This window comes from Quercus robur, chromosome 5 (assembly GCF_932294415.1).
Source record: "Quercus robur chromosome 5, dhQueRobu3.1, whole genome shotgun sequence".
Taxonomy (NCBI): Eukaryota; Viridiplantae; Streptophyta; class Magnoliopsida; order Fagales; family Fagaceae; genus Quercus; species Quercus robur.
In genome coordinates, this window is record NC_065538.1 from 39,408,343 (window position 1) to 39,419,968 (window position 11,626).

Sequence of the window (11,626 nt, forward strand, 5' to 3'; positions counted from 1 at the left end):
AGAGATTGATATTTGTGGTCACATCTACCATTTCTTATTCAAGTGCATCAAGAAGAGAATGTCAAGAAGAGAAAGTCAAGGATCACTCTACCATTCCCAAGCCTTGTCATATCTCTAATATCAAGGGCAAGGGTGAAGATTCCAAGTGGACTCCCGGTCATGCAAAGGAAAGAGCCTATCAGTGAGCATACCATTATCTGGAGTAAAGCTCACATTCCAGGTCTAGAAATCGATGCATCTCAAATTTCAAGAGATGAAGCTACAAAAGAAGGTGGCAACATCGAAAAGGAGATTGGTCGATTCACTTTCGTACCGGAGGATACTCCTCAGCCTTCTTCTCAAGCACAGGCTAGAGCACCCGACTGCCTTGATTTTATACTTGGAAGGGTAAAAGAAATGCATGCCATGCTGACTTCACACATCGACTACTCCACGTGGTAGTTCACATACCTTCAAGGCCAAATCATTGCCCTATCTTCTCAGATTCAAGACCTGGACAAATCAGACTTAGAGTCCGATACTTTCTTGGACCTTTGGCGATTTTGGTAAAAAATGGTGAGTAGATTAGCTTGAGTGGGAGTATAGCCTAAGGGGGAGTAGTAAAACCATTGGTTCATTGGTTTATTTTGGTGGCTTATTTTGATTCTAGTTTATATGTTTATTTACAGTGCTTTTGTTTAAAGCTTTCAAGTACTTTAGTTTAAAAAGTAGTTTTTCTTTAGTACTTTGTGTATCTTGGTTTTTATAGCAGTTTCTTGATACTTTTAGTTATCTATCGCTTCTCACTTTAGTTTCTTTATACATCATGTGGTTTGTTGGACATGCAATTGCTTTTCCATTGCTCTTAATTGCATTGCGTATTCGGATGATCATTTACTTGTTAAATGTTCATTGTGGTCATTTCTAATGACTGTTTGTGTATGATCAAGTTATGCTATATGTTCACATATCTTGTGTTTATCTTGATCGCATTTTACTTGTTCTTTATACATGCCTTGTGTTCTACTTGTCTCGTGCTTATTGATGTTTATTTGTTATGTGCAAGTGTTTCAAGATATAGGTGTATATGGTTCAAGTGCTTCACAACTTTTAGATTTAGGTGTGAGTGAGTTTTGCCTATGTTCCAAAACTCACGTTTAAGTCTAGAGTTTGTTTAGGGGTTTTGTCACGGAATAGCCAAAGGGGGAGATTGTAAAGTTGTGATTTCCAACTAGCCTTTGTTGGCTTTAATTATGTGCCAAATTTTATTGTAATTTCTTCAATCATTTCCCTGTATTTATGTGGGTTTATTTGTAAGGGATGAGTGTGAAAGATTGGTGAAGAATCAAGTGTCAAAGATGAATCAGTGCAAATTCGTGACTAGCTTGTGAGAAAGCAACCCGCGAAAAGGCCACGTGTGAAGCACATGACTAGAAGCTGAAGAGTCATGCTAGCTTATCATTTCATGAGTACTTCATGAGAAAGGCCATCTCGTGAGGTACCCGCAAAACACTCTGTTTGGTAAAGTTAAGTTACTTTACCAAATTCTTTACCTACACTATATATACCCTCATTACCCACGAATTGTAAATAGTGCTTTTCAGAGAGAAAAACCTAGCAAAAACACTTGAGAGTTAGAGATTGTTATACCCACAATCATCTACACATTTTCTCTTGATTTTCTTCTACTCCTACCTCTCCATCTCTTCATCCTTGAGAGGTTCTTAGCCCAAACACTTACCACACCCAATCTGAGCGTTAAGTGAGGTTTTGGTATTGTTGGGAAGCATTGGAAGGAGCCATTTAGTGGTGGATGCAATCGGGCTGAATTGCAGGATCTGGAAAGTTAGAGAAGACAAGACTCCGAGAAGTCCGTTAGTAGTAGGAGTTTGGAGGGTTCAAGTACATGGGGTAGACTAGGCTTGGATGGTCTTTTGTTATTTGTGTACTCCAATTTTATTCTCTAGTGGATCGATTAAAACTTGAAGGGTCGTGGAGAAGTTTTTTGCTGAGTTCTTTGGTTTCCTCTTTGATAACACATCTTGGTGTTATCTTGTGTTTGCATCTCTTTTCCCAACTTTTTAAGATTTCATTTTATTGTTCATTGTGGTATGATATGGCTTAGAGTAGTGTTATCGGCATATTGCACATATTTACTCTTATTTCGCCCTTTGATAAGTTAGGGTAAAAGTAATTAAGCCGAAATTTTTAATTTGGGTTCTAAACAAGCTCTATTGTTTCACACTAATTTGAGCTTTCAATTGGTATTAGAATGGGTACACTTTGTTGGATTTCATTATTCTTGTGTGATCCTAGAGCCCTCCTTGCTATGGATATGGCAATGGAAAAAGCTAACATGAATTGTGGTTCATGTGTTTGTGATAATGACTCTATGAGCATCTTTGGAGATTGTCCTAGTAATGAGCTCTTAGAGTTATTAAAATCAAAGAAACATGCTAGAATGTTCATACACATGTTGAAATGTTTAGAGCATAGAAATCACATGCTTCATAATAGTTTATGTGAGTCTAATTCCTTGATTGAAAAATATAAGAGGAGGAATAGACACTTGTGTAATAAGCTTGATGGTTTAAAAAGAAAGCTTGATGGTTGGAGTGGTGTCTTTTGGCTACCAAAACAGTGACCCAATGACCAAATGGGGGAAGGGGAAGCTATTGTGTGTTTTTGGAAAATATTTTACTAAATTTTCAAAGCAAAACATTTTACCACTTTTTATAAAGGATTTTATGGTAATATATATATATATATATATATATATATATATATTACAAGTTTGACTATATTTTACCTGCAAAGAAACACTTGAAAGTGGGAAAACAATAATTTTACTTCTAAACAAATGAAGCATAATTACACAATAATTTTACTGTTGACAATTAATGAGGTGGTAGCTTGTAATTGATATTTAATAAAATGCTAATAGTGGTGGTTTCATGTAAAAATAATGTTGTACCATCAAAATTTGTCACCTCTTATTTTGTGAAAACGTTACGAAATTTGTTTTTTGTAGCATGGTTAAATTATATATATATATATATATATATATATAGAGAGAGAGAGAGAGAGAGAGAGAGAGAGAGATTAATTGATTGATTGATTGATTGATTTTGTTAAGTTATGTTTTTTACATAACATTTATGTTGGCTATATTCTGTTGATGCCTTGTGGCAGTTCGACCACCTATCGCGGCAACGCTCATGCGTGCCCACGCAGTTTAGCAGGCCTTGGGGCTTGGGTGCTGTGAAGAAGGGTATACCTTTGGGGTGTGATTGAAAAATTGAGTCAATTTTAATCTGGTTACCAAAGGTAAGTGAAGTCGCCACCAATCATTGGGTTTTTACTAAGGTGTGATTGGTCACCTAGCTCTATTTGATTTTTGTATTGATCTTAGGCTAAGAAAATGTCATTTTTCCTAATCTGATATGGACGAATAAAAAATCTTGATTCTTGAGTTTGGAAGTCTGGTTACGTGTGGGGAAGGTGTTAGGCACCCTACAACGCCTGTCCGTAGACAATCCTTTGTTTTGGTAAAATCTTAATTTAAGGACAGTGGCAATTAAAAATCAAGCTATTGGTATGAGCTTTCAGGGCTTTAAAGGAATTGGGCTTTGACATTTGGTTTAGGAAAGGGTGTGGTCTTGATCGATGCTTCCTTAGTGTGTTTGGAATTGTTGCCAAATTTCCACGACAAAAATCCAACAGCATTTCACATTGTTTTCATGGCGGAAATTTAGCTACGCTTCGTCTTAGGTGCGTTATAGCACACAAAACACTATTCTCACCATGCCTTCAATGGGGGTGCCCTATTTTCATGGCGAAAATCCAGCAGAGTTTTGTGTTTTGGTAGGGTTTCATGCCTGTGTATGTAGCACGTGCCAACATGCTCATGCTAGGACGAGCTAGACCTCTTAAAGCATTAATCATATTGATGTGTGTTGCATACACAGGGAAACCAATGTCACTCAGGTGACATGGATCGAGACAATCACACTGCGATGATCATGCATACAATGTAGCATGAATATGCACCTACAACAATTGCCTTGGGCATATACCCATACTACAAGGTCAAAAGCACTCATGACTAGGGAGGGTCACTCACTTAGCCATGAAAGTCCATCAAACAAAGTGCATGATCACCCACACATGGGAACACACACACATCATGCACAATGGTATCAGATAGAGCGGGAAAGTAAAGTAAACGTTGCCAACATTCAAAGGGTATGGCCCAATAAGGTGAAGAAAATGTAAAATAGACATATGCCATTCGCAAAGAATGTGGCCCAAGCAAAGTGCAAGAAAGATAGAGGATACATGGAGAGGGAATCCTAATACATGATTCTAGGAAAAAGGCTAAGAGAAAGAGAGAGAGAGAGAGAACCACTTGGGGTGGCTAGGCCTCCTAATCTACTGAACATTTCCCTTTTTGGGTTTGCATCTTCCTGCTTGCATCCTTGCCCTTTTTTCTTACGCCAAGGAGGTAGGGCTCTTGCTCCAAACTTCCTTACTTCAAGCGTGTATATGCAATGACAAAGGAAAGACAAGGTAAGAGACAAGCAAAGGAGATGGCAAAGAGAGAAATAAGGCATGCAAAGAGATAAACTATCAAAGAGAGCCAAATGGGGGCAACTAAGCATGTTATCAAACAAAAGGCAATGTCCTGAGAGGACAAATGTAGGTTTGGATGGGGTGTCCATAGTTCCATGAGATTGGAGTATAGATGACACGCGTGCTATCAAGCAAAATTCCCTAAAGGGACTCGGGAGCTCGTGTATCAAAGACGGGGGTGACAAGAAAGAGACAAGAACGCAAAGATGCAAGGAGAGCCAATGGGGTGGCACAAAACAGGCAAGGCAAGCATAACATCGCTCTAAGCGAAAAAAAAAAAGGTATGCATCAAGAAAATCAACATCATGGAGTTGGGTCTCACATATGGTTACACCCAAATAATCCACAAGTGGGACGAATGCAACCAAACACAAGCAAGTGGCCCCAAAGACCAACAAGCTCAAGCCCACGAAGGGCACCAAGCATGGCAAACCCTAGATCTAGGCAAGCAAACATGGATATAAAGCATAAAAGTAAGCATACACATGTGTAGACATCGTATTTTGTTCGCCTTCAATTTACGTGCTGGACCCCTAAAATTTCAAAAATATTATCTTTTCTACATGGGGCCATGGAAACATCTAGATTGACGTGGCGTAACCCATTCGGGCATCAGAGCACTCGAAGTGCCATTTCATGTCAAATTGACCAAAATGCCTCTCATCAACCCTGGGTTAACCAAAAGTCAAAGTTGGGTCAAAATCATCCCAAAACAACATTTTCATGTTTCTACATTAAACCCGAGCTACTCGGTGATTTTTGTCAACTTTGACTAAGGATGACTCTTGGAGGCACCAGAAACCCTAATTTTGATCTGACCATTAGAATGGGATGGGAATAGTTCCATTGCAAAAAATATCAAATTCCTTTTCCAACGACTATTCATGGGTCAAAATCGAAGTTAAAACAGTTGAGATATCTAGAAAACCGTAAAAGAGTGTCAGCATGCTTCCTGAGGCCATAACTTTTGATGCGACTATTGGATTTTCAATTTCTTTAGTGTTCTAAAAACTAGACATGCAGAGTTTTCTAGGGACACCAATATCAGCTTAATACGGGTTCAGAAAGGCCTTCAAATATGCATTCAAAGTTAAACCAGGATAAGGCCAGAATTGTTGATGTCAACAAGCTGGCCGGTGCACCTTGTGCGTTGGCAGCTGAAGGGTCACCTTTTCACCATAAAAGCCTCTAGACCCCTCATTTTTTAAAAAAAAAAAAAAAAAAAAAAAAAGAATTCTGGGTAGTTTTTGGACAATTTCTCTCTTTCTTTCTCTAATTTCTCTCCCAACCACATCAAAACACCTCCAAAAATTTTAGATACTCATCTTTTTGCTTAGTGTTCTTGCACCTAATCTTCATTTCCTTGCTTCCATACCTTGAATTTGAGGTTTAGGGGTGTGGATGTAGCTTTTTAGCTACAATCCACAATCCTTTCTCTTTCTAGCTCTTCCTAGCTTCTTTTTGCTTAATAGAATGCTTTATTTTCTTTTCCTAGCATGTTTTAGCTTCTTAACATGTTTTATAGCTTTCCTAGCATGTCTACTTACTCTTTGATATTGTTGGCCTAGCCTTCTTGGTCTAGTTTATGTCTAAATTTCATGTTTGTGCTTAAATTCACATATTTTTAGGCTCCTTGCCACGTTTATGCTTAGATCTACATGTTAGTGCTTAGATCTATGTCCCTATGCTTAGATCCATGTGTTTATGTGCTTTGTGCCATGCTTGTGTGCTCAGATTTATGTTGTTTGCTATGACATGTGCTACTTTAGCCCTTTTGTCTCTTGATATCTCTCTTTTTTGCTTTTTGGCCTTTCCAGTAGGGTGTAGATCTAGATTCTGTGGGCTAGGCCTACATTTGCACATCTAGGCCTATATTAAAGGGTTTGGATAATTTCCTTTGCATGCCATGTTTGCTTGCTTGCTTCTATGCTTTATAATTATGTTAGCCTCTCTAGATCTAGGCTTTGCTATGTACTTTGTGCCCTTTGTGGGTTTTGTGATTAGGTGATTGCATCCATCCCTCCTAGGGTTTGTTTGGATTTGACCACCTGTGGGATATGCCTTTGTGGTGTCGGTGTGCTTGCTTTGCACCTTCCTTTGCTCCATGCGATGTTGATATGCTTTTGTTTCTTGCTTTGTGCCACCCGTGTGCCTTTCTTTGAATCTATGCTTCCTTGTTGCACGCTTGCCTACATGTTCATGCATGAGTCTATGGGTCGTCCATACTTCAATCCAATGGAGCTATGGACACTTGATCCAAACCTACATTTGTCCTCCTAAGACACCCCCTTTTGTTTGATAACATGTTGTTTGCTCTTTTATATGCTTAGCATGCTTTGTTTGCCCTCGTTTGGCTTTCTTTGGGAGTATGTTCTTTGCATGCTCTCCCTATCTCCTTTATTTGTTTCTTTGCTTGTCTACTGACTTGTTTCTTTTGTCTTTGCATGTACACACATGGAGCGAGGATACTAGGAGTAAGGGTGCGACTTCCTAGGCACTAGCAAAAAGGGCAAGGATGCAAGCCCACAAAGGGCAATGATTAGTAGACTAAAGGGCTAGCCCATCCAGAGCGGTCTCTTCTTTCCCTCTCTTTAAGCCTCTTCCCTAGAGCATTTATTTGGGTCCCTATTCATGTACCTCCTTTTATTTTTCTACTCCTTGCTTGGGCCGCGTTCCTTGAGTATGGCAATTTTTGTTTTACTTTTCCTGTACCTTGTTGGGCCATACCCTAGGAACGTTGGTAATGTCTGGTTTTTTTTTTTTTTTTTTTTTTCCTCACTCTGTGTGATAGCATTGTGCATGATGCATGATATATATCTGCCTACATGCGTATGGGTGATTGTGCACTTTGTATGATGGACTCTCATGGCTATGTGAGCGACCCTCTCTAGTCATGAGAACTCTTGACCTTGTAGTATGGGTATGTGCTCAAGGCGATTGCTATAGGTGCATATTCATGCTATATTGTGTGCACAATCATCGCGGTGTGATTGCCTTGATCCATGTCACCAAGTGACATTAGTTTCCTCATGTATGCGACACGTATCAGCTTGTTCTAACACTTTAGAGGGCTTCAGCTCGTCATGGTGTGAGTATGTCAATACATGCCGCATACACAGACGCGAAACCCTATCGGTGCGCCATAGCGCACCAAATGCAAAACTTTGTTGGATTTTTGGCGTGAAAATAGGGCATCCCCATTGCCGTATTCCCATGTCAAAAGCTTTGTGAGAATAGCGTTTGGCATGCTATGACGCATCTGAGGCGAAGCGCTATCGAATTTCCGCCATGAATATAAGGTGAAATGTTGCTGGATTTTTGCCGTGGAATTTGGTAGCGAATTCAAACATACTTGGAAAGCATCAATCGAGACCACACCCATTCTAAAACCAAACCTCAAAGCCCAACGCAATTAAAGCCCCAAAAGCTAATGCCAATAGCTTGTTTTCAACTGCCAATGTCCTAAAATTATGATTTTACCAAAACAAAGGATTATCTCCAGACAAGCGTTGTGAGGTGCCTAACACCTTCCCCACACGTAACCAGACTTCCAAAGTCAAGAATCAAAATTTTTTGCCCATCCAAATTAGATGAGGAAAAATTACTTTTTTCTTAACCAAGGATCGATAATAAAATCAAATTGAGTCAGGTGACCAATCACACCTTAGAAAAAACCCACTGATTGGTGGCAACTTCACTTACCCTTGGTAATTTCCATAAGATTGACTCAGATTCTAGTCACACGTCCAAGGTATGACACACCTCCATATATAGCGTGCGAGCATCGTCGTGATGGGTGGTCGAGTAGCCGTGAGGCACCGACAGACTGGCGATTCCACTGGGGATACTTAGAGAGTTTAGCCTTTAGAGCTTTAGATAAAATCCTAATCTTTGGACATTGGCTTTCAAAAACATTGAAATGGGCATTAGCCTCCAGGGCTTTCTTTTTGAAACTGCTTTTACTATATCCTAGTGAACTATTTTCAAAACTCAAAAAATATTTTCCAAAAAAAAAAAAATTTCAAATGGTTTTCCAAAAATCGGCTTTGAGGTATTTTCGTACGTGTGAAGCTTTACTGCTTTCCTAAAGCATGTTTTACAGCTTTCCTTCACATGTGGGAACCTAGGCCAGTAAGATTTAATTTCTGCTAGACCTTTATTTGCACTTATATCTGTTGTACTTGGAAAGTCTTTCCTCTTTCATTTCAAAATGCATGACATCACCCCACATATTAAGTCAAACCCGAGCTTAGCGTTGAAGGCTAATACTGGATGCTATACCTTAGATAGTTACTGGATGCTGAATTGTAGGCCTTTCTTGGGTCCATGGGTGGACAGGATTATGCGAAAAAGGCCCCTTTGATTCGCTCTTTCCCACAACTTCTATGAAGGGAAGGATTTGATGATTGAGGTCCCCCCCTAAGAATAGTACCAACTTACCAGTTAAGCCATGTCTCATATAGTTAGCCTAGACTACGTCAAACCCTTAAGGACTAGGTAGAGCCAAATCCGAGTGAACATCCTAGCCTAGGGTAGGATATCATTCATAGGATTGTTTTCAAAAATGAGTCAAGGGAAAAATGTCCATTTCCGTTTGCAGGTTTGCCCTTTTTGCTTGCATCAAAGAGTCATGCTCTAATGTAGGTTCTACCCATCCTATTTACACAACACCTATGATTAATCCATAGGGAAAAGCAACCCTGATGCTTGCACATTAGATCATACCCAGTTCCTAAGGGTTTCCAACCTTACAAGGGCATGCATGCATACACTAATGGCTCCATCATGTAAATGTGTACAGATAAAAAAACTCCGCACTAAGGAGGACGTTGCTCAGAGTTCAAGATCTTTTCCGAGAAGGCAAAGCCATCTAGAATGAAGGCTCTCTTCAATGTAAATTTGAATTTCCTTGTATTGTAAAAGGCCCTCTATTGGAGCCATTGTCTATAGCCCATGATCTCGGGGCATTGTAAAAAGCCAAATTTCATAAAAAGACATTACTTTTCCATGTAATCAAAAGAGTGTTAGGATCTGTGCCCTAAAATCCAATTTATTGGCATGTCATAAACAATTAAATTGTTTAATTATATGAGACTATTTATAAATAAACTAATGAGATATTATCTTAGTCCATAAGATGCATAGTATGTGATTTATGTGATTTAGTCACAAAAGATATAAATCACAAGTTCTTTGTACACTCAGAATTTTAGTTCGTAGTCGGTGATGAAATTGGGTGTTTCATCTGCGAAGATTATAACATATCAACTAAAATGATTTGTCTTGATCATGGAAATGGAGACTTCTAGTTGACATGTTGATATGTTTTAAGAGTTAAGACATATTGAACTGAATTGCTGTGAGATTTATTATTCTCCTAATGACTATCAAATGAATAATAAATCTCACGACTTCTATTTACATCAACTCTAAATCCTGAGAGATTAATAAATTTGATCATGAAGTGTAGGGTGTGTTGATATATCAAGAGTCAGATTTAAAGTCATGATCAAAACCACAGTATATTGGGCAGCCGCATTTAATGTTGATGGAACATATATTCTCAAGATGGAATTCACAATCTCTTATCGAAAATATAAAATATTCCCTTGAGATAAGTTTAATGGGTTTGGTTATTCAGAGTGTTGTGCCCAACCACTTTAGTAAGCAATTACTAAAGTATATATTTATGAAATTGGATTTCATAAATATATGATGAATAATTTAAAGGATTAAATCGGGTACTCAAGGATTAAGATGTAGTAATTTTCAAAGTGGCAGTTAACATTCAAGACTTTGTATTACTACGAATATTTTAATGAAGGGGTTGTATGTATAATAAAGTCTTGGGATATAATTTATTAATAAGACCTAGTGAGTTCTAAGCAACGGAAGACATCCTAAATGCTAAGGTTAGGATCAATATGACTTAATTCAACTTCTAAGCCTCAACAAAAAGGTAAGGGTGGTAAGAAGCGGAATGATAATACCAAACGGTTGGGCAAGTTAGTTGTCCTAGGAGTTTCCAAAAAGGAAATTAGACTCAAAAGCATGACCTAAAGGAAAGTGTTTCCATTATGGTAAACCTAAGCATTATCCATAATCGTAATTTAGATGGAAATTTACATGTTTTACTTTTAAAGAGAAAGTTTTCATCCTTTAGTATTTTATGTTTTGGCACTTAAATTTGGGTCTTATTAAATTAAATGATTTTCTAGACTGGTGAAAAATGGGCTTTTAGAACCATTAGTTTTTTGTTATATTCCCAGTCTATGAATTCTATTTAGAGGATAAAATGACCTAGGGCTCCTTTATTGTAAAGGAATATAGTTCCAATGACTTCTTTAAGTCAGTGCATACATGAAGGAGGAATATGACTCTTTTAGAAATGGTAAAGTACATGATAAGTATTTCTATTTACTTATTTCTTTTGAAGATATACTCTAATTATTACTATACATTCTCTAAAATTGATTCCAAAAGTTTCTTCCTAGGACATTTGTCAAATTGTGGATTGGGTAAAAACCTAATATATGATACTTCCACTTTTGGAGATGTCCAGCACTTGTACTAGAAAGGAAGTCTAACAAATTGGAATCAAAAGGTAGAAAAATGTATGTTTATGTTGGGTATCCAAAAGGAATTGTGGAAAATCATTTTAGTAGTCATAAAGATAACAAGGTGTTTGTATAGTACAAATACAAAATTTCTAGATAATGACTATGTGAATAATCTTAAAACTAAATGTAGAACTATTTTAGAAGAAAAATGTCAGCTTCTGTTGTAGGAAAACTATAAAATACATTTAGAAATAAGATAGTTGTATTAGATACACCACAATACACTATTCTATAGATAGCTAGTACACCAGTATAATATCGTAGTGAGAGGATTATCAAATTACCTAATAAATTCATACTTTTGGGATAAACCTGAGAAGTTATCCCACAAGAATATGAATTTGATCCTCGATCCTATGTGGAGGCAATAGATGATATGAATATGGATTACTGGA